General features: G+C 38.0%; 1 protein-coding gene across 3 annotated transcripts in view; it reads right to left on the bottom strand.

The window, feature by feature from the left end:
- The window catches only part of LOC137238290 (serine/threonine-protein kinase 32A), a 285,449-nt gene that overhangs the window by 20,907 nt on the left and 239,611 nt on the right, over positions 1-24,931 (bottom strand). The window lies entirely within an intron of this gene.

The raw sequence follows: 24,931 nt of genomic DNA, 5'->3' as shown, positions 1-24,931 counted from the left end.
GAAATTCAAAAACACTCTCTCATTTCCTATATATTGAGTCCAATAATCCCTTAAAAAGATTTATTTCAGTAATACTATAGAAATTCATTCAGGACGGTATCCATATCGCAAGAAATAGGGCCAGATTAACAAGTAGGCAGAATAGGCAGTTTCCTGGGGCCCCCGAAAAATGAAAAAGACCTAAAATCTCTGGGAAGCACATTGGAATGCGACGAATGAAGTTTACGATTCATTTGATATCATATCAGAGGCTCTAGAAATCATTGCTGATGATCATAGTGTACAAGTACAAGTGTGTTGACTTATCTGTCAAGCATTCTGACAGGCACTCGCTGGATTCGGAATGACAGCGAATTCAAAATGGATACCATTACCGAGTGCGCCGAATGATTGAAAAATTGAAAAATTCGATACGATTGGTAGTCAAAAATGTTGTCGTTGAGACCAAAAATGCGACTCTAGACCTGAGATTTCCATCAGGTGAGCGAGGCTGTTTGTAGTTTTGACGTTTATCGCTTAGTGAACACACTTGGTATAGGTACACTATGCTGATGATGAATCACAAATTACTGATACTCCTTATGAGGCGACGTGTGTTGCGAATAAAATGCGAAAATTCGAATTTGGTTTCATGATGATTTTATGGAACTCCATTTTTACTTCTAGGTATGCGTTCAGTGAGTAAAGCATTGTAAATTTTACCAAGTAGCGCAACTAACAGCTGATCGGTGAAATTCGCACATTCACACGCACAGTTCTCGACTCAATTTCAAAAAACAACTTTAGATTATTTAGCCTAGATTTTAAAGTGATATAAACCTTACCAATTGATGTATAAATAGAATATATAAGGCGTATTTGCTGTTATTAAAAGAAGCTTTTTATTTATATTAAAGTTTTTAACATTTTTTTTTAAACTTTAATTTAACAATTTCATGCGTTTTAAAGCATTTTTGTGCATGGAGATACAACCATGTGCATATACGTTTTGACATTATATTTCATACTCGTTCGTGTTTGCCATTCTCATTGTTTCTAAATTCGTAAACAATGACTGCAGTTATTCGGTGTGATTTTTCGAAAAAATGTATTATTTTTGTGAAATTTTACACTTAATCTGTGGTCTTGTGGTGGTTAAAAACGTTTTGTGCTAAAATACTTTGGCTTACAACGCGACAATGTATTTTGTAATGTCGAAGTACTTTATGCATTGTAAATTTTACCAAGTAGCGCAACTAACAGCTGATCGGCGAAAATTCGCAGATTCACACGCACAGTTCTCGACTCAGTTTCAAAAAAAAACTAGATTATTTAACTCAAATTTTAAAGTGAGATAATCCTTACGAATTTATGTATATAGAATATATAAGGCGTTTTTGTTGTTATTAAAACAATAGTTTTATTTATATTAAAGCTTTTATAATTTTTTTATTTAATTTTGAAAAAACTCCGAACACCATTTCTTCATTATATGACATTCGACTGCCTAGTCCACCACTACCTTCCACTCTATTCGCAACATAGCCTCTATTTAAGTTGCCAAACTATATAATAAACAATGCTTATATGTGTATGTATTTGATGTGGAAGCTTGCATTTGAGAACACGGTTGCCTCCTCAGTCCATTTGGACAAAAAATGGCCCTTTTCAACCCCATATGGGCCGCTGGTCCCTTTTTCTCAATTTTAGTTCTTTTTCGGCACGGATTTGGTACTTTTATTTCTTTTTCACTGAAACAAAAATTCAAAATACTGCTTATAAAATTTTCGGCAAATCTATTACCCACACATAATTTTCAATTTACTTCTGTAAACCCATTATGTACATGTAGCTTAAGTTATTAGAAGTTAAGCAACCCTATTGTAAATATTGTAAAACTATCGATATGAAAATAGAGGGCAACCTTGAAAATAAATATGGTGGCCGGCACTTCCGGTAAATCTAAAGACTAGAAAAGTCGTGTTTCAACTTAATCATTAAACATCGTATAAAATAATTGAAATACATAACCAATTTACACTTCAATGGAATTCTCACCACGAAAATTGTTCTATCTAAAAAATGTAGGAGAACAATGACATTTCACCCGGTAGATAATTTAGGCGAGGCATTAAAAAGGAAAGTGTTGAATGTTCGGGCAAACACATTGTCATTAATTTTTGATGAAACAACGGACTTAAGCACCAAATACACGACACGAACATTTCCGCGAACATTCCCGTTATGTCATGTTTCTGCGACCTTTTCTGTCGTGTATGGTGGTGTTTGCCAGTTCGCGCAAATGTTCGCCAAAAATCAAAATATTTAAATTTTTGGCGAACATTTGCGCGAACTGTTCGTGCGTGTATGGCGAAATAGCTCATAATCGTAGTAATTTCTGAACGGAACAGACGTGCGCGGAAAAGTAAAATGGACAATAAAAAATTTCTGAGTGAATTTATTGAAATGTATAAATCTTTGCCATCATTGTGGCAAGTAAAAAGCAAAGATTATTGTAATAGAATTAAAAAGAATAATGATTATGCGACTTTAATCGAAAAATTAAAAGAAGTACATCCTGACGCCACAAAGGATACAGTTATAAAAAAAATAAGTAGTTTGCGGGCGCAATACCGGCGTGAATAAAAAAAAGAGAGATAGTTTGAAGTCTGGTGCTGTGGATGAAACTGCTCGTTTTTTAAACCATTCTTTGCACCAAATTCTTTTTTTGCGATCCTCTCTCTTTTTTTTACGCTTAATTGCCACAGCGAGCAATATTGCTGCAGCACAATTGTTGTCCGTATTCATCGCTGTCTGAAAGAGAACTAATGTTCGGCCAAAAGTTCGTATGGTGTATGGCCAAAGCTGCGAACAAGATTGCGGAATGTTCGCGGAAATATTCGTGTCGTGTATTTGGCGCTTTATCAGAAAAAAGACTTGTTTTAGTGGTTAGATATTTCGATCGGTATTCAGTTATTACACAGTTGAAACTTTTAAGACGGTTGATTTTTAGTCTGAATTCCAACTCACACTTACTGAATCTAGGCTCTGGTATGAAGTTTAAACTGTTAGGGAAAAAGTCAACATCTATAAAAATAGCATTAACACCACTGCTTAGTTTTAGTTACGATTTACCGAGTTTGCCACAACGCAAATTTTTTAACCGTTCTTTAATAAAACCTAACTGCGCTATGCACTTTATTCCATTGCAATCAAGCAAAACTAGGTTCACAACGTTTGGTTGGTGAAAGACATGGACTAATCCTAGAAATGTGAACATATAATACCTAAAGGTGCACTTTATTTTTGTTTGTGCAGTTTGAATTAAAAGCAAGTTCCTACTTAATTAAAATTTTATATATAAAACCATTGAAACATCCCAATTGTTAGTATACCAATAAAAAACCTAAAATTTGAGAGCTGGTCTTTTTTTCGATGCTATGTCTCGTGTGTATCTTGCCTAAGTTTAGCTTCTTACGAGATCCAACATTTTTAATTAATAATGATAAATAACACGTGAAGCAACTAAGCTTAAGGTGACTTTTGAGTCGCTTTGGCACTTGCGTTGCGTTTACATCTGACTTTGAACACACGCGCTTTAATTGCTTCAATCTATAAGCAACGCACCGCCAACGTCAAAGCAAAACTCAAATAATTAAAAACTTAGGGTTCTTGAAGTTTCCTGGATTTCTTGAAAAATATAAGAATTTCTATCGCCGTTCAACTAAATAAAAACATAATTTTGTATTCTTGTCGATTTCGTGATCGATCAGGGGAGACGGTGGAACATATCATCCTGGAACGCGACGCAATCTGATGAGGGCACAATAGATCAACGGTCGCAGTGCAATCCCCAATAAATTTTCTATCTATCTTCATGTTACAAAAATAGTTGTATTTCATTTTTCCTGATGTGATCGGGGAACTTTTAACGTCCGTTATTTTAAAGTAACCCTTATTTGACGAATCACTGAACGATTTCTTTCAAATAAAGTGTTTGTTAGCGTTCACCGAAGATGGTGAAAACGGCCCCTGGAATTGTTATCTTATATAGTCAAAGAAACTTATGCATAAGCAAAATTTAGTCAGCACAAAACGAATAGTTAGAGAAAATTTAAAATATAATGCAACTTAAGGATCTCAGATCCTTTCACTTAAAAAAATTAAGGATCCAACTCGCTCCAAACAAACTAAGAAGTTGAAATTAGTAAGCACTCAAATTTAAAGTTAACAAAATCTACTTTATTTAAAAATGGTTGTATATAACTAACAAATCCACTTAGTCGTACGCAACTGCCCAAACGTACTTGGCGGTTTGCCAATGAAACCTTAGCGCCGGCGGCAGCGGCGCAACCCTTACGCAAGTGTGTTAGAATGCAGGTGAGAATGACCGTGGCCTTGATTTCCCACAAGCGTTGCGTTATGAAATTATTGGTATTGCATTTCATGATGAAATACAAATATGCTTACGCAGCAGCGCATGCAACGATCGATGGGAAACAAAATGTGCTGACGTTGCGGCGCGTGTGTTGATCGAACGGTGGAATGGTATGAATGGGCAGTGGGTGAGCGTGTTAACTTGCATATGTATAAAATGCATGCAATTTATGAAATCATTTTTATTATATAAAATTAGTTTGACATATAAGATTTGTCAATATTATTTTAGTCCTGCTACTTTTAACACATTTATAATATTTAAGAAGAACATTTAAGAAGTAAGAAACATGATTAATGCTTACATGAATACGTGTTTCATTTATTTTCATTGAGGAATAAGTTCGTAAAAATAAAAAGCACGTTTTTATAAAGTGCATGTGAAGCTCCATAGATAAAATGAGTAATAGAAGGAACATTGGTTTATATATAATACATTTTTAAAATGAAAATCTCCTGCTAAAAAAGGAGCAAAACCTAACTACATTTTTTCATTTTCGTACTTAACTACACTCCCTTTTGTGAGTCAGGATTTCGGGCAAATTTTGAAAAAACTCCGAACATCAATTCCTTCATTATATGACATTCGACTGCCTAGTCCACTGCCTTCCACTCTATTCGCAACATAAGCTCTATTTAAGCTGCCAAACTATATAGTAAACAATGGAGTAAAGGCTCCATTACTGACACTTAGCATAGACTTGACTTGACTTGAGAATTGTCACTTACGCCCCGATTCTGAGCGTTACCAGTAAAATAGTACCCAGAACATTATGTAACCAAATATTAGTACTTTTCTTTCTTTTTCACTCAGGTAAAAATTCACAATATTTCCCAAAAATTCGCCTCACTTTCGTTAGCCCCCATATAAAAAATTGCTCAGTCAATAAAATGTACCAGAAAAATAACATTTCACCTAGGATATAATTTATGCCAGGCTATAAAAAGAAAAATGTTGGCAAACACATTGTCGTTAATTGTTGATGAAATAACCGACTAATCAAAAAAAAAACTTGTTTTATAATATTGTAACGAATTTTCTGCAAATCCTCTTATTTGCAATCCTCTGCTAAGTTCGTATCGCTAAACTGTTGAATAAATAACTCCAATATTGAATAATGGAAAAATGACCTTTATTAAAGTACTTCACAATAACACTTATACTTTGCTACTCGCTGGCTTAATAACCAAACTGATTGATAACTCAAATTAAACTCTACTATTGGCCGCCAGATCGCGTGCTTAATCAATAACTGATTGATTGCTCAACTCAAACTGAATTACTTCTTACTCGCCTGCCCCGCTTTTATAGTTTACGCTGCATACTTCTAGGCTCTTCGATTTCCAGAACGTACTAGTTAATTTCGGCTACAAAATCGACAGCCACAACTACGTGCACAAATTATTGCTCTCTCTTGTGACAACTCAGATAAGATATATGCATGTGTTTGTGCATTGCCGCTCCGCTGCTCGTATACGTACATATGTATGTGTAGACGCAATTATTTATTCGTTTATGTAGATACATAATGATTGAATTATTGATGTGAATGTTTGTAGTTTACAGTCTCTCGCGCATACATAGGCGTATATGTAAATGCATCTGTGTGTGACATCTTTCGGCTGCCTTATATATGTGTATACATGATTTGATTATTGACGTAAATACTGCTTAGCATCGCCTTAGTGATGGTATAACTTAGCGATGCTAATCTCCGTGACAATATTAACAACGGCTAGATATTTCGATCGGTTATACAACACTATGTAAAATATATGAAAATAAAAATTGCTTCTCGCCTAGCATAGCTTATAGCGAGCACTCTGCCGTGAGCCTAACACTTTCAAAACTTATACAAGGAAGTTCTATGCATTACTTCTCGTTTGGCACGTTGAAATTTAAATCTTTCTCACCCAGCTCAATTAGTTCAAGGAATTCCAGGACTATTGTGGTATTAAGCCACGCAAAGTAATTGAAAATTAAGTATCTTGGCACAAGAAATATTTTAACTCGAAGACAGAAAGAAGCAAATGCAAAAGAGCTTTGATTTCGGAACAAATTTTTTGTACAAAATTATATTATACTAGCAGAACCCCTGAGGCCTGGGATCATAACTCAAACTTACTGAATCTCGGCTCTGATATGAAGTTTAAATGTTAAGGGAAAAAGTAAGCATCTATAAAAATAGCACTAACAAAATTGCCTATTTTCATTTATGATTTACTGAGTTTTCCACATACATAGTTCGGCCACACCAGAACGCAAATTTTGAACCGTTTCTTACTAAAACCTAACTGCACTATATATTTTATTTTATTGCAATCAACAGCATAATTCTCGAACCAAGAGCTTTGAGACCAAAACTAGGTTCAAAACGTTTGGTTGGTGAAAGACATAGACTTATCCTATGTCAAAATATAGTACCATTTTTGGTTGCATGTACATATATTTGTTTGCTCAGCTTGAATTAAAGGAAAGTCTTCACTATGTTTAGTAAAATTTTATATAGAAACATCATACAATTTTGTATTTTTACTAATAAAATAAAACAAAATTTGGTCGTTTTTTTCGATGAATTTTGGTCCCAAATGTAAACATGGTGTGGCAACCGTGTTCGCTTTACCGAAAATGTCTCACTTGTAGATACGAGGTTAACGAATAAATGGGACGATGTGTATGTACCTATATGCATATTGTAACGAATTTGCTGCAAATCCTCTTATTTGCCCTTTTGCTAGGTTCGTCTCGCTAAACTGTTGAATAAATAACTCCAATATTGAATAATGGAAAAATGGCCTTTATTAAAATACTTCACAATAACACTCAGACTGTGCAACGAATAGCTTAATAACCAAACTGATAGCTCAAATAAAACTCCACTATTCAAAATAATACTGCTATTGCTCGCTAGATATCGTCTTAGTCGTAACTGCTTGACAACTCAAATCAAACTGAATTACAGCGCCTCTACATCTGTCGCCTTTTATACTCTTTGGTTTCCTCGTTCGCATTTTCTAGAATCTACTAGCATTGTCCATGAGCTCTCAAACTTCTCAGCTGTAACTACAATTGCACAATTTTATAGTTTTTCTCATTGCATACTTATAGGAGTATCTCAGATATATGCATGTGTTAGTGCATTGACTCTCCGCTGCTCGTATACGTACATGGTACATATACGTAGACGCAGTTGTTGTTTCGTTTATGTAGATACATAATGATTGAATTATTGATGTGCATTCACGTCACTGCTTATCATCAGCTTAGAGACGGCAGCACTCCTTAGTTTTGCTAATATTCGTGACACTGCCCTCCACCTAAGTTTGATCGTCCCGATTAGACAAATCTCTCGATTTAACCGCTGCTAGCCTCTCCAAATGAACCACTTTCATTTTGGTTCGTGGTTTGCCAATGGTTTGTATGCGGTACACTACATCGTTGATCCGTTTTACAACTTTGTATGGGCCTTCCCAGTTACACTGCAATTTCGGGGACAAACCTTTTTTTCGTTGTGGGTTGTATAGCAGCACCAAATCTCCTTCCTGAAACCCTTCCGAATTAATTTCTTTATCGTACCTCCCTTTCATCTTGTCACTCATAATCTTTGCTCGTTGCCTTACCAGATCGTGTATCTCTCTCAGCTCTTCTTCTAAGACCCCAGTAGATTTCTTGACATTCCTCTCCGCATCGGCATCTATCCCATACTTCAAATCAGCTGGCAGTCGAAGGTCATTGCCAAAAATTACCTTTGCGGGAGTTTGGCCCGTGTCATGTACTGCCGATCGGTAGGCCATCAAGAATAATGATATGTGTGTATCCCAGTCCTTATGGTATTTGTCTACTACTTTCATTAAATGCTCCTCCAATGTTCTATTGAAGCGTTCCACCATACCATCGGACTGCACATTTCTTGGAACACAGCTGATTCAAAATTCCTGCCTTCGTCAGAATGTAACTCCATTGGTACACCATACCTTGCAACCCATTCGTTTTTAACCACTTCTGCTACTGTTTCTGCTTCTTGGTTTGGGATTGGTTATACCTCTGGCCATTTACTGAAATAATCCATAACCACCAGTACGTATTTGTTTCCGCGGTTGCTAGTAGGAAATGGACCTGCGACATCCATGGCGATCCTTTCAAATGGTGTACCTGAAATATATTGCTTCATCTGGCCATGACTTCGGGTTTTGGGCCCTTTCGCTCTGTTGCATACCTCGCAGTTGGCAATCCACTCGGTGACCGACTGACGGCAACCAACCCAATAGAATCTCTGCTTAATTTTCTCAAGTGTCTTCGTGATTCCAAGATGACCTCCACTTGGACCATTGTGCAGCTCGTCAGGAATCCTCTTCCTGGGAACAACTATCAGCTTCTTCTTGCATTGACCATCCTCACTATCCCATACTCGATGCAAGCAACCGGATATCAATTCTAAACTGTTCTACTGTGCCCAATATGACTTCGCAATGAGACTCTCTGCTGACATCTCCTCTCTGCTTGGTCTTTCGTTTCGTTCGATGCCTTGCATAACATGTGTCAGATCTGTATCTTCTAGCTGACACTTTCTTAGTTGTTCCTTGTCCCATTCATCCGTATATAATCATTAGCCGGACATCTATAATGTCTTCTTTAGCCTCGACCTTTGAGCAGTGCTTGCATTCCAGACTACATGGTCTTCGTGACATTGCATCAGCATTTCCATGGGTACTACCTTTTCGATGCTCAATGGAAAAGTCATAGCTTTGTAGTCGCTCGATCCACCGTGCCAATTGTCCTTCCGGATTACGCAACTGCAGAAGCCATTTCAACGCTGCGTGATCTGTCCTGACACGGAATCGCTCTACCAATGCCAACAGCTCTCTCCGTGTAACGCAATAGTTCCTCTCTGGTTTTCCAATTGAACGGCTGTAATATGCAACTACCTTCTCTTGTCCATCGACCAGTTGTGATAAAACGCCTCCTATAGCATATCCGCTCGCATCTGTATCTAGAATAAACTTTGCTCCTGGAATCAAGTATGCCAACATTGGGGCAGTGCACAACCGCTCTTTCAATGTTTGGAAAGCTACTTCTTGCTCGTTCTTCCATTCAAAAGCTTTATTTTTTCTTGTTAGCTCCTGGAGACTATGGGCTACGCTGGCAAAATTTGGTACAAATCGGCGGTAATATGTTCACAGCCCAAGGAAACTTCTCAATTCATGCAGATTCCGTGGTCTTGGCCAATCCTTTACTGCCTCTATCTTTTCATTCGCTGTACAGACACCTTCTGTCGTTACCTTGTGGCCCAAATAATTTACTTCCTTTTTAAACAGCGTACACTTTTTGGGACTTAACTTCAGACCAGCGCCAGCTATTCTCTGGAAAACTTCCTCCAAGTTCTTAAGATGTTCATCAAAACTCTTGCCCAATACGATGATGTCGTCCAGGTACACCAAGCATGTTTCCCAATGTAGTCCTTTCAGTACCTGGTCCATGAGTCTCTTAAAAGTAGCTGGTGCATTACAAAGTCCAAAAGGCATCACAGTAAATTGCCAAAGACCATCACCGACACTGAAGGCTGTTTTCTCTTTATCTTCCTCCTTCACCTCAACTTGCCAGTAGCCGCTTTTCAAGTCCAGTGTGGAAAACCATTTCGTACCAGATAGCGAGTCCAGAGTGTCGTCAATTCTTGGCAACGGGTAGCTATCCTTTTTCGTAACGTCATTCAACTTCCGGTAGTCCACGCAAAACCCCATTTTTCCAACCTTCTTCTTTACAAGTACTACCGGTGAGCTCCATGGACTAGCTGATGGTTAGATGACGCCGCTGTCACTCATTTCTTGTATGATTTGACTCACAACTTCCCGCTTCGCCAGTGGAACGCTACGTGGAGCTTGACGGATCGGCCTCGCATCTCCAGTGTCAATTTGATGTTTCACAAATTGGTGCGGCCTGGTTTGGAACCATCCTGGTCAAATATGTTCGCGTATTTTATGAGCAGTTGTTTTGCCTTATTCTGATAGGCTTCCTCTAGCCCATGCGTCCATGCCGTGATATCATTTGAAAGGTCAGTATTACTAGATGAAACGTGTTCCTGGAGCTGTTCACAGTTAATAACTACTTCGGCCTCTTGGCATCTTCCCAAAATAGCTCCTTTGGTCAAATTGAATGGTGACTTGAACTCATTGAGTACTCTTACCGGAATACGTCCATCTTGTTTTGTCATAGCCAGGGTTTTTCCTACAAGTATGTTCAGTGCTGATTTATTTGCTGCTTCGACAACCCACAATTTGTTTGTCCCACAATCTCCATCAACCTTTGCCCAGATGACTGCTTCTGATTTTGGTGGTATTTGCTGACTCTCTTCCACCAGCACTCGTTTACTGCTGTAGCATCTCTCGTAGCCGAAATTAAGTGGCACATCCATGTTCTTATATCGCATCGTCTTGCTTTGCATATCGATTTTGATGCCTTGGTTGATTAAGAAGTCCACTCCAATTATGATTTCATCAACAATACCTGCCACTATAAAATTGTGTAGTACCGTGACGTTCCCAATTGCTACTTCACATTCTACTTCTCCAATTACCTGGGTGTCTTCTCCAGTGGCTGTAAGCAATATTGCTCCATGCAATGGTCTTATCTTCTTGTTGACTAAATCCGCTCGAATGATGGAATAAGATGCACCCGTATCTACAGTCAGTAAACGTTCCTTTCCATCCACATGTCCTCCGACAGTAAGATTGCTCGACCTTCTTCCAATTCGTGAGATAGAGATTATGGGGCATTCAATTGAGGGAGTCAGCTGTCGCCCCTTGCTGCTGACTCGCTTTAGTTTAACGATTGATTTGTCTTGGAGATTTGCTCATCTCCTTCTGCTCTGCGTTTACGACCACCCACATTGTTGGAACTGTTAGGGTTGGTGTTGCAATAACGCGCAATATGCCCTGGCTTTCCACACTTAAAGCATTTGACTGCATCATTATTCTTCTGCTGCGTTTCCAAAATTGCGTCTACCCAGTCTGGCTTTTCCACTTCCACGGGATGAGCTTTGAACGCTGGCTTACTCAAAAGTGAGGCTGTTTCCTGTGTCAGTGCATGCGATACCATTTCAGCAAACGTTAGTTTTGGATTCGCATATGTAGCCCGCTTCGTTTCCACATCTCGTATGCCATTTATGAAGCTCTGGATTTTTACCCTTTCAGTGTATTCCACGGGTGCGTCCGCATTTGCAAGATGGGCCAGTCTTTCAATATCTGAAGCAAACTGCTGCAATGTCTCATTTGCTTTTTGGTAGCGGTTTTGCAACTCAATTTGGAATATCTGTTTCCTATGCTCGCTTCCGTAACGTCTCTCTAAAGCGCTCATCAATGTTTCGTAGTGGTTCCGCTCGTACTCTGGGATGGTCTGTAAGATTTCCGCGGCAGGCCCTTTCAGTGCCACGAACAGAGCTGCAACTTTATCTTCAGCATTCCATTGGTTCACTGCTGCGGTCTTCTCAAACTGTAGCTTAAAGACCTGAAAAGGAACAGAACCGTCAAAGGATGGTGTCTTTACCTTTGGATTACTCGCTGAAACAGCTGGGCGATTTAGTTGTAACTGCTCCATACGACCTTTTAAATCATCTACTTCTGCCTGAAATTGAGCCATTTTTGCATCCTGCGCTTCCAGTTTTGATGATACCTGTTCCAAAATTTCTGCCGACATTTCAGATATACGTGCCTCTTGCGCTTCCAATTGAGATGCCATATATGTCTTTTGGTCTTCCAGTTGAGATGACACTTGCGACGTCATTTCTGAAATACGTGCCTCCTGTGATTCCAGTTGGGATGCCATATATGTCTTCTGCTCTTCCAGTTGGGATGCCATATATGTCTTCTGTTCTTCGAGCTGTGTTTCCATCTTGGATGTTATCTGTGTCGACATTTCTGAAATGCGTGCCTCCTGTGATTCCAATTGTGATGACATGTTGGTAGATATTTGTGATGACATTTCGGACATTTGTGACGATATTGCAGCCAATATCATGTTCAGGTCTGTGTTCGCCATTGTCTGCGGTGTTTCTTCCATTTTTGTTATTTCCTCGCCATCAAGATGAAAGTCATACTCTTCCACATCAATTCCTTCTGCTTCCATTGCCTTTCGTAGCCGTGCCTGAAGTTCAAGTTTAACGCCGCTTGTATTCAATCCACGGCTCTCCAACTCCTTCTTTATTTGCTGGATCTTCAATTCACTGAACTTTGTCATGTCCAAGTTGTATTCCCAATCTTCGGAATTTATTCAACAATTCCTCTTCTGACACCAATTGTAACGAATTTGCTGCAAATCCTCTTATTTGCCCTTTTGCTAGGTTCGTATCGCTAGACTGTTGAATAAATAACTCCAATATTGAATAATGGAAAAATGGCCTTTATTAAAATACTTCACAATAACACTCAAACTGTGCAACGAATAGCTTAATAACCAAACTGATAGCTCAAATGAAACTCCACTATTCAAAATAATACTGCTATTGCTCGCTAGATATCGTCTTAGTCGTAACTGCTTGACAACTCAAATCAAACTGAATTACAGCGCCTCTACATCTGTCGCCTTTTATACTCTTTGGTTTCCTCGTTCGCCTTTTCTAGAATCTACTAGCATTGTCCATGAGTTCTCAAACTTCTCAGCTGTAACTACAATTGCACAATTTTATAGTTTTTCTCATTGCATACTTATAGGAGTATCTCAGATATATGCATGTGTTAGTGCATTGACTCTCCGCTGCTCGTATACGTACATGGTACATATATGTAGAAGCAGTTATTGTTTCGTTTATGTAGATACATAATGATTGAATTATTGATGTGCATTCACGTCACTGCTTAGCATCGGCTTAGAGACGGCAGCACTCCTTAGTTTTGCTAATATTCGTGACAATATTATGCATGATAAGTTTCTACATAGGTATATTGTAATTTATTCTGTGAAAGTACATAATGTAAGCAAATATGTATAGCAAGAGGCAACACTTTTTTACTATTATCTTTACTTATTTGCGCTTACAATTCTTTATTTTTCAGTTTTGGCTTTTTCTAAACAACAGCTGTTGTGTGGTTATTTCGATGTAACCACTTACTTTTGTGGGTAAAAAATTATCCAGCTATTTTCGCAGGTAGAACACCAAAGGGGTGTAAAAGTTGCCGCATGATTTCGTTACCGTGGTGAAGAATGTTGTTACCACACTAGAATGGGGGCGTTACAGTTCTGTTAAATGAAGATTGCATGTTACTGATTACGCAAAATTTAGCAACACTTAACTTGACTTAGAAGTCTATTGAATTTTGATTTTCTATGTAAGTTCTAAGTGACGTTTATATTGTCACGGATATTAGCATCACTAAGCTATACCATCACTAAGGCCATGCTAAGCAGTATTTACGTCAATAATCAAATCAAGTACACACATATATAAGGCAGCCCAGAGAGATGTCACACACAGATGCATTTACTTATACGCCTACCCAGCCAGCATTTTTTGAAAATTTTGATCAAAAAATATTCAAATATCATACCCACAGATGATTAAAAACGTTCAAATTTAAAAGCATTTTCTGTTCGAAAATTAACGTATCGTCGGGAGAAAAATGTACCATAAATGTGATTATTCTTGAATAATCATTTATGATTCATATTTCGAAACGCTTTTTGTTCATATCTGATATCATTGTAAAATTGGGCTTTAATTGTTTTAGAGTAATATTTGAATGCTTTTCACGGTCATTTTCTGATCATATTCGTGAACATATTTCAATCATTTTGGTTGAGATTTTTGAATCATTTTTGAATGCGATTATCATGCATTTATTCTTCATATCTCATACAAAATAAGATACTACATGCTAATCTTATTTCATCACGGGAAGAAAGCATGCGGAAGTGAGCATCAGCTGTGATTGTCAACATCGATATGGTACGGGATGTTGAAGCCATATCCAGGTACATATGTCAAGAGAGTTTCACTTACCTGGGGTTCCAATAGTTCACAACTTTTGTATTGTCCAACTATTTATGTATCTTCTGGGAAACCGAAGGTGGAGAAATGGTTGGGGAAACCTTCGGGCAAGATCAGCATTTGCATTACATTGTCTTGAAGAATGTCTTAATAATACAAATTTTATATACATATTTTTTCTGAACTTCATGAATCATGATTGAAAAAATGTGTGTATGTGAAAAAATAAGATTTTCAATGAAAAGTAAAATTTTAACAAGTATAAAATTCATTATTCAGTCAACAAAGATTGTCAGAAAATATCCAGAAAGCTGAATGAAAAGTGATTAAAATTTTTGATCACCTAAAGTAATCATATTTGATTCAAATATGATTCCAAAATGTGATTGAAAAACTATATTCAGTTTTTGATCATCAAAAGTATTTATATTTGATTATTTCTTTTGTTCAGTTATATGATAACACATTATTTAGTCAGAAAGAGTAATCAAATTGTATTGAAATGTAGGGAAATTCAAAATTTAATCACCTAAATGCTGAGTGGGTATGTGTACTCGAGAGACTGTAAACTACAAACATTCACATCAATAATTCAATCATTATGTATCTAACGAATAAATAATTGCGTCTACACATATGTACGTATACGAGCAGTGTAGCGGCAATGCACAAACACATGCATATATCTTATCTGAGTTGTCACAAGAGAGGGCAATAATTTGTGCACGTAGTTGTGGCTGGCGATTTTGTAGCCCTACTAGTAAGTTCTAGAATGGAAAAGCCTAGAAGTATGCAATTAGAAATCAAAAAGTATAAAAGGCGCGACAGTAAAGGCGAGGAGTTTGAGTTTGATTGGAGTTGTGAAGCAGTTACGACTAAGACGATATCTAGCGAGCAATAGCAGTATTATTTTGAATAGTGGAGTTTCATTTGAGCTATCAGTTTGGTTATTAAGCTATTCGTTACACAGTTTGAGTGTTATTGTGAAGTATTTTAATAAAGGCCATTTTTCCATTATTCAATATTGGAGTTATTTATTCAACAGTTTAGCGATACGAACTTAGCAAAAGGGCAAATAAGAGGAATTTGCAGCAAATTCGTTACAATTGGTGTCAGAAGAGGAATTGTTGAATAAATTCCAGAGGACAACAAGGACATGGTAAAGTTCAGTGAATTGAAGATCCAGCAACTAAAGAAGGAGTTGGAGAGCCGTGGATTGAATACAAGCGGCGTTAAACTGGAACTTCAAGCACGGCTACGAGAGGCAATGGAAGCGGAAGGAATTGATGTGGAAGAGTATGACTTTCATCTTGATGGCGAGGAAGTAACAAAAATTGAAGATAAAAACGAAACATCGCAGACAGTTACGAGCACAGACTTGAACATGATTTTGGCTGCAATATCTGCTCAAACATCAACAATGTCATCACAGATGGAATCCCAAGAGACACGCATAACATCGAAGATTGAAGAACATAAGACATATATGGTATCCCAACTGGAATCGCAGGAAACCCGTATAACATCACAATTGGAAGAACAGAAGACATATTTGGCAACTGGAAGCGCAAGAGGTACGTATATCTGAAATGTCGGCACAAATTTCGGAACAGGTATCATCGCAGCTCTTTGTGAAACTGGAAGAGCAGGATGCAAAAATTTTACAACTCGAGGACAAAATTGATGCCGAAATAGAAGCGTTAAAAGGTCGTATGGAGCAGTTACAACTAAACCGCCCAGCTGTTTCAGCAAGCAATCCAAAGGTAAAAACACCATCATTTGACGGTTCTGTTCCTTTCCAGGTCTTCAAGCTACAGTTTGAGAAGACCGCAGCAGTGAACAACTGGAATGCGGGAGATAAAGTTGCTGCACTGTTCGTGGCATTGAAAGGGCCTGCAGCAGAAATCTTACAGACGATTCCAGAGTACGAACGGAACAGTTATGAAACATTGATGGCTGCTGTAGAACGACGTTATGGAAGCGAGCATAGGAAACAGATATTCCAAATTGAGTTGCAAAACCGTCACCAAAGAGCGAATGAGACTTTGCAGGAGTTTGCCTCGGATGCTGAAAGGTTAGCTCATCTCGCAAATGCGGACGCACCAGTGGAATACACCGAGAGGGTAAAAATCCAGAGTTTCATAAATGGCATACGGGACGTGGAAACGAAGCGAGCTACATACGCAAACCCAAAGCTGACATTTGCTGAAACGGTATCACATGCATTGACTCAGGAAACGGCCTCACTATTGAGTAAACCAGCATACAAAGCTCATCGTGTGGAAGTGGAAAGACCAGATTGGGTAGACACAATTTGGAAGAACTGAAGGGATCGCAACGGAAAAATGCCGGAGTTAATAAATGTTTCAAGTGCGGCAACCCAGGTCATATTGCACGACATTGCAGCAGCTGTCCCAATAGCTCCAACAATGTGGGTGATCGTAAACGCAGAGCAGAAGGTGATGAGCAAATATCCAAGACCACTCAATCGTTAAACTAAATCGAGTCAGCCGCAAGGGGCGACAGCTGGCTCCCGCAATTGAATGCCCCATAATCTCTATCTCGCAGATTGGAAGAAGATCGAGCAATCTTACTGTTGGAGGACATGTGGACGGAAACGAACGTTTACTGACTTTAGATACGGGTGCATCTCATTCCATCATTCGAGCGGATTTAGTCAACAAAAAGATAAGACCATTGCTTGAAGCAAGATTACGTACAGCCACGGGAGAGGACACCCAGGTAATTGGAGAAGTAGAATGTGAAGTCGCAATTGGGAACGTCACGGTAGTACACAATTTTATAGTGGCAGAAATTGTTGATGAAATCATAATTGGAGTGGACTTCTTAATCGACCAGGGCATCAAGATCGACATGCAAAGCAAGACGATGCGATATAAAAACATGGATGTACCACTTAATTTCGGCTACGAGAGAGGCTACAGCAGTAAACGAGTGTTGGTGGAAGAGAGTCAGCAAATACCACCAAAATCCGAAGCAGTCATCTGGGCAAAGGTTGATGGAGATTGTGGGACAAACAAATTGTGGGTTGTCGAAGCAGCAAACAAATCAGCACTAAACATACTTGTAGGAAAAACCCTGGCTATGACAAAACAAGATGGACGTATTCCGGTAAGAGTACTCAATGAGTTCAAGTCACCACTCAAGCTGACTAAAGGAGCTATTTTGGGAAGATGCCAAGAGGCTGAAGTAGTTATTAACTGTGAACAGCTCCAGGAACACGTTTCAGCTAGTAATACTGAGCTTTCAAATGACATCACGGCATGGACGCAGGGGCTAGAGGAAGCATAACAGAGTAAGGCAAACCAACTGCTCCTAAAGTACGCGAACATATTTGACCAGGATGATTCTAAACCAGGCCGCACCAACGTTGTGAAACACCAAATTGACACTGGAGATACGAGGCCGATCCGTCAAGCTCCACGTAGTGTTCCACTGGCGAAGCGGGAAGTTGTGGGTCAAATCATTCAAGAAATGAGCGACAGCGGCGTCATCGAGCCGTGGAGCACACCGGTAGTACTTGTAAAAAAGAAGGATGGAAAAATGAGGTTTTGCGTGGACTACCGGAAGTTGAATGACGTAACGAAAAAGTATAGCTACCCATTGCCAAGAATTGACGACACTATGGACTCGCTATCTGGTACGAAATGGTTTATCACACTGGACTTGAAAAGCGGCTACTGGCAAGTTGAAGTGAAGGAGGAAGATAAAGAGAAAACAGCCTTCAGTGTGGGTGATGGTCTTTGGCAATTTACAGTGATGCCTTTTGGACTTTGTAATGCACCAGCTACTTTTGAGAGACTCATGGACCAGGTACTGAAAGGACTACATTGGAAAACATGCTTGGTGTACCTGGACGACATCATCGTATTGGGCAAGCATTTTGATGAACATCTTAAGAACTTGGAGGAAGTTTTCCAGAGAATAGCTGGCGCTGGTCTGAAGTTAAGTCTCAAAAAGTGTGCGCTGTTTAAAAAGGAAGTAAATTATTTGGGTCACAAGGTAACAACAGAGGGCATCTGCACTGCGAATGAAAAGATAGAGGCTGTAAAGGATTGGCCAATACCACAGAACCTACATGAATTGAGAAGTTTTCTTGGGCTGTGCACATATTACCGCCGATTTGTACCAAATTTTTCCAGCGTAGCCCATAGCCTCCATGAGCTTACAAGAAAAAATAAAGCTTTTGAATGGAAGAAGGAGAAAGAAGTGGCTTTCCAAACATTGAAGGAGCGTTTGTGCACTGCCCCAATGTTAGCATATCCGATTCCAGGAGCAACATTTATTCTAGATACAGATGCGAGTGGATATGCTATAGGAGGCGTTTTATCACTACTGGTCGATGGACAGGAAAAGGTAGTTGCATGTTACAGCCGTTCGATTGGAAAACCAGAGAGGAACTACTGCGTTACGCGGAGGAGCTGTTGGCATTGGTAGAGTGCAGAGCAGAGATTCTATTGGGTTGGTTGCCGTCAGTCGGTCACCGAGTGGATTGCCAATTGCGAGGTATGCAACAGAGCGAAAGGGCCCAAAACCCGAAGTCATGGCCAGATGAAGCAGTATATTTCAGGTGCACCCTGTGAAAGGATCGCCACGGATGTCGCAGGTCCATTTCCTACTAGCAACCGCGGAAACAAATACGTACTGGTGGTTATGGATTATTTCAGTAAATGGCCAGAGGTATACCCAATCCCAAACCAAGAAGCAGAAACAGTAGCAGAAGTGGTTAAAAACGAATGGGTTGCAAGGTATGGTGTACCAATGGAGTTACATTCTGACCAAGGCAGGAATTTTGAATCAGCTGTGTTCCAAGAAATATGCAAGAAGTTGGGCATTCGAAAAACACGGACAACTGCATTGCATCCTCAGTCCTATGGTATGGTGGAACGTTTCAATAGAACATTGGAGGAGCATTTAAGGAAAGTAGTAGACAAGTACCATAAGGACTGGGATACACACATATCATTATTCTTGATGGCCTACCGATCGGCAGTACATGACACAACGGGCCAAACTCCCGCAAAGGTAATTTTTGGCAATGACCTTCGACTGCCAGCTGATTTGAAGTATGAGATAGATGCCGATGCGGAGAGGAATGTCAAGAAATCCACTGATGTCTTGGAAGAAGAGCTGAGAGAGATACACGATCTGGTAAGGCAACGAGCAAATATTATGAGTGACAAGATGAAAGCGAGGTACGATAAAGCAATTAATTCGGAAGGGTTTCAGGAAGGAGATTTGGTGCTGCTATACAACCCACAACGAAAAAAGGTTTGTCCCCGAAATTGCAGTGTAACTGGGAAGGCCCATACAAAGTTGTAAAACGGATCAACGATGTAGTGTACCGCATACAAACCACTACCAAACCACGAACCAAAATGAAAGTGGTTCATTTGGAAAGATTAGCAGCGTTTAGATCGAGAGATTTGTCTGATCGGGACGATCAGACTTAGGTGGAGGGCAGTGTCACGGATATTAGCATCACTAAGCTATACCATCACTAAGGCCATGCTAAGCAGTATTTACGTCAATAATCAAATCAAGTATACACATATATAAGGCAGCCCAGAGAGATGTCACACACAGATGCATTTACTTATACGCCTATGTGTACTCGAGAGACTGTAAACTACAAACATTCACATCAATAATTCAATCATTAGGGGGACTCATGTAACCGTATAAATGCCTTATAAAGTGTGTAAACGTATAAATTTATCTAGTTTACGCAGGAGCTGTCATATTTTGTATGAAAAATCATTTACACAATTTGTATAAATTTACGCGCACATTTCATTGTGTAAACGCGGTAAACTCAAAGGAATGCAACCTTGCAGACATTACAGACGGCATTTTCATCAAAAATCTCCAACATCAGCAAGTAAAGGCGTTTTAGTTTTGATTTTTCACTTAATCCTGGTATTTTTTAATTTGTATAACAATCAAAAAAATTTTTTTGGAAATAATACAGCTGAAAAACAATCAAGTTTATCAAGAGTATTACTAGGTGCGTTCATATAACCGCGTGTGTAAATGAATATAATTTTACACCTTATAAGTTTATATGCTATCATGAGTCCCCCTATTATGTATCTAACGAATAAATAATTGCGTCTACACATATGTACGTATACGAGCAGTGGAGCGGCAATGCACAATAGTGTTGGGAACTATCGAATGAATTCAACTATCGATAGTTAGTTACTGAATGATTTTAACTATCGAACGAATTTTTTCATTCATTCATTCATTCATTTGATTTGTTATTTAGCTTGCCAGAAGCTGTTTTAGTTACCCCTCGGGGTAGCTAAAGAACAAACCTATATAAGACAAAAAACGTCGTGTTCCAATGAAACGTGATCCAGATACTGCTAAAGATTTAACATGCCAATGCGACAACAATGTGAACCATATGGATTTGTTCATTTGTTGTTGCATTTGTATGTTAAATTTCTATCCGTATTTGGATCACGCTACATTGGAACGTAACAAAAACGTTAAATATGACTAAAATGGTGTAAATTGTGTTTGAAGTAAATAATGAAAATATTCAATTTAAATGCCTTTGTTACATGTTATGCAAAGCGCATGAATGATATGCAAATGACCTTGGTTCGCAACCCACAGAGTTTTTTGATCTCCCCCAAACCTGTGGGGAGATTTTATGCCTCTACAACAACAACAACAACAGGAAAGAAGGTTACTTAAAATGGATTTTTATCTGTATTATTCAAATATGTTTCAGAGGCATTATTGATTGCCTTAACTTATACATAAGCTACTGTTTTTTTTTTTTTTTTCAAAATTCAGGTCACATTTAATTAATATAAAAATTGCACATTAAATTTCACTTATAAAAGAAACATAAAACAAATATTTCAAGCATTTAAATACTAAAAGTCGCTATAGTTGTTCTAGCCAAAATCGGATAGTGCATGAGGGTCTATATTAAATTTTCGCCGCAGAGATGGCAACTGATTGTGTTATTAAAGCCCTAAAAAAATTGATTTTAAAGTAAATAATACAAGTATGTACATCGAGTTGACATGAAAAATACCTTCAATGTTTAAATTGCTGTTCAAAAATATTATCATATCTAGTTTATCTCCTTTAAGTCGGTTTCTCCTGTCGTTAATTATTTGCCCTGCTTTCGAGAAAACTCGTTCTGACGGAACCGATGTTGCGGGTATACATAAATATTTTTTCGAAAGAATATATAGTTCCGGAAATGTTGACTGGCTACGATTCCAATAGTCTAGGGGATTATTTGAGCGATCAACAAAATTTTGCCTTAGATATTGCTCCAACTGAATATTTGCATTCACATTGGGCGCGTTTTTACAAATTGTTTTTGCTTCAGCAACTTTTTCATCGAGAAGGTCCCAGAGAGATACTTCGCTTTTATCGACCGATACTTCTCTTGGGGTGTTGGTAGAAACACTTGTGTTTTGTTGCCGTATTAGGGAAGTTACTTCTTCCACTAGCCATTTTGTTGTATTATTTGCATTAATTTCATTACCGAACGCAATTTTTTTAAACCTGGGATCTAGGAATGTTGATTTGGCGCACATTTTGTCAGACTCCAACTGCCCTAATCGTCTCCAAACCACCTCTAACAATCTGCTCTTCAAACTTTCTCCCTCTACAGTTTTCATTTTGCGATTTCGTACTGCGTATTGAAGACCTCTGATTAGGGGCACTACCAGTGACATCGTGGGATAATTTTCTCCTGACAATTCGATTGTCATGGCCTCTACGGGCTTGAAAATATTAGTGTAGTCCAACAATGTTTCCCATTCTGATGAATTGAGGAAATCAGGAGCATTTGGTAAAGAAGTTATTATGGCAGAGAGTGGTTCTTTTACCAAGCATATGCGCTCCATCATTATAAGGGTGGAATTCCACCGGGTAGGGACATCTTGTTTTAACCTCAGTTCAGTAACGCCCATTTGCTTTTGCATATTTTTTAATTTTTCCGTCGCTTGAGAACTATGGTTAAAGTAAGTGACTATGGCACGACACTTGTTTATCAGCACAGCAACTTGTGGAACAGCTTTGATGGCATCAATTACACATAAATTTAATGTATGCGCTACACATGGGTGGTGGTGCTTCTGTAGCATTTCAATTATAGCCTTTTTAATATTAGCTCCGTTATCACTTACTACAGTAACTATTTTGTCAAAAACGGACCACTCATCAAATATTAACTTCAATTCTGTAGCTATATTTTGGGAGGTATGATTTCCTAAAATTTCCTTTGTTGATAAAACTGCAGAAATCATTTTGTTATCCCGAACGAAATGACTAGTAACTGACAAAAAAGATTTTTGACTATCAGAAGTCCACATATCAGTTGTAACTGAAATATGTGTTACAATGTTGAGCAAGTCATGCAGTTTCTTTCTTACTTCATTGTATTTAAAAGGTAGCATTGTATTTGATAAAACTTTTCTGTTTGGCAAGGAATATAATGGCTGAAGCTTTTTTGTATATTCTACAAATCCTACATTGTCAACGATGGAAAGCGGCTGCAAGTCTTTTGTAATCATCTTTAAAAGAGATTCATCAATATTATTTTTTTCTTGCTCTGAGAGCTCAGAACGTGTGCTGGTAACAAATAATTTTGTTTGAACAGTCCTTCTCAAACATCCACTATTGGAAATGTCTTCGGTAGGTACTGTTAACGAACTGCGCGCTGCACTCCCTGCAGTAGTTGACGAAAGAGGAGTGGAACTACGTTCCTCTTCTGAAATTACTGGCGCTATTTCTCCTGAAGTTAGATTCCTATGTTCTGAGAAAGACGGGTGCTTACGGCGTAGATGGTCATTTAAATTTGATGTGTTGCCAGAAAATTTAAAAATTCTTTTGCATATATGGCATTTAACTTCATTGCCATTTTTGGTAAAAAAAACTCCCAAACGGAAGATCTCTTCAATCCAGGCCGCATTTAAAATATCTACACAAATTAAATCGTTAAAATCACTTCCTCAGTTAAAAATATTTAATAATTACCACGCTTAAAACGTTTGTCGATTAGGTTGACGTATGCTAAATTTATTTTAATATCTTTTTAACACTGATATATGCACAGCAAAAATTTAAATAGAACGAACGATTCGAAGAAAAAGTATTGAGCGAATCATTCACATCAAAAACTAGTAGTTCGATAAAATAGTAATGAACGAATCGTTCATACCTAAAACTAGTAATTCGAAAAAATAGTAATGAACGAATCATTCATACCTAAAACTAGTAATTCGAAAAAATAGTAATGAACGAATCATTCATACCTAAAACTAGTAACTCGAAAAAATAGTAGTGAACGAATCATTCATACCTAAAACTAGTAATTCGAAAAAATAGTAATGAACGAATTTCAAACGACTATCGAATGAATGAAAATTAGTGAACTATCGAATAACTCGATAGTTTTCATTCGATAGTTCCCAACACTAATGCACAAACACATGCATATATCTTATCTGAGTTGTCACAAGAGAGGGCAATAATTTGTGCACGTAGTTGTGGCTGGCGATTTTGTACCCGAAATAGTAAGTTCTGGAATGGAAAAGCCTAGAAGTATGCAATTAGAAATCAAAAAGTATAAAAGGCGTGACAGTAAAGGCGAGGAGTTTGAGTTTGATTTGAGTTGTCAAGCAGTTACGACTAAGACGATATCTAGCGAGCAATAGCAGTATTATTTTGAATAGTGGAGTTTCATTTGAGCTATCAGTTTGGTTATTAAGCTATTCGTTACACAGTTTGAGTGTTATTGTGAAGTATTTTAATAAAGGCCATTTTTCCATTATTCAATATTGGAGTTATTTATTCAACAGTTTAGCGATACGAACCTAGCAAAAGGGCAAATAAGAGGAATTTGCAGCAAATTCGTTACAATATTTTGCGATGTTATTTGTTTGTTTCCATTTCATTTTGACATTTTGTCATACAAATTGACATTTATTGATTATGATGCCAGATTGTATGCGCTAATTGGAGTATAATTGTGGCTAAGTTGCCAAGTTTACGCCAAGTCAAGTCAAGTCTATGCTAAGTATCAGTAATGCAGCCTTAAGTCATTGTAAAGTGAAACCCAGATTTGCAACCGTGTGCTGTTTTGTTCGGATCATTAGAAGAGAGTTTAGTTTCATTCCGTTCAATGCATTGTTTACTATATAGTTTGGCAGCTTAAGTAGAGGTTATGTTGCGAATAGAGTGGAAGGCAGTGGACTAGGCAGTCGAATGTCACATAATGAAGGAATGGTGTTCGGAGATTTATCAAAGTTAAAAAAAAAAAAATGATAAAAGATTTAATATAAATAAAACTATCGTTTTAATAACAACAAAAATGCCATATATATTCTGTATACATAAATTTGTAAGGATTATCTCACTTTAAAATTTGAATTAAATAATCTAAAGTTTTTTTTTGAAACTGAGTCGAGAACTGTGCGTGTGAATGTGCGAATTTTCACCGATCAGCTGTTAGTTGCGCTACTTGGTAAAATTTACAA

The sequence above is a fragment of the Eurosta solidaginis genome, chromosome 1, assembly GCF_040869045.1.
Source record: "Eurosta solidaginis isolate ZX-2024a chromosome 1, ASM4086904v1, whole genome shotgun sequence".
Taxonomy (NCBI): domain Eukaryota; kingdom Metazoa; phylum Arthropoda; class Insecta; order Diptera; family Tephritidae; genus Eurosta; species Eurosta solidaginis.
This window is presented reverse-complemented; position numbering and strand designations above follow the sequence as displayed.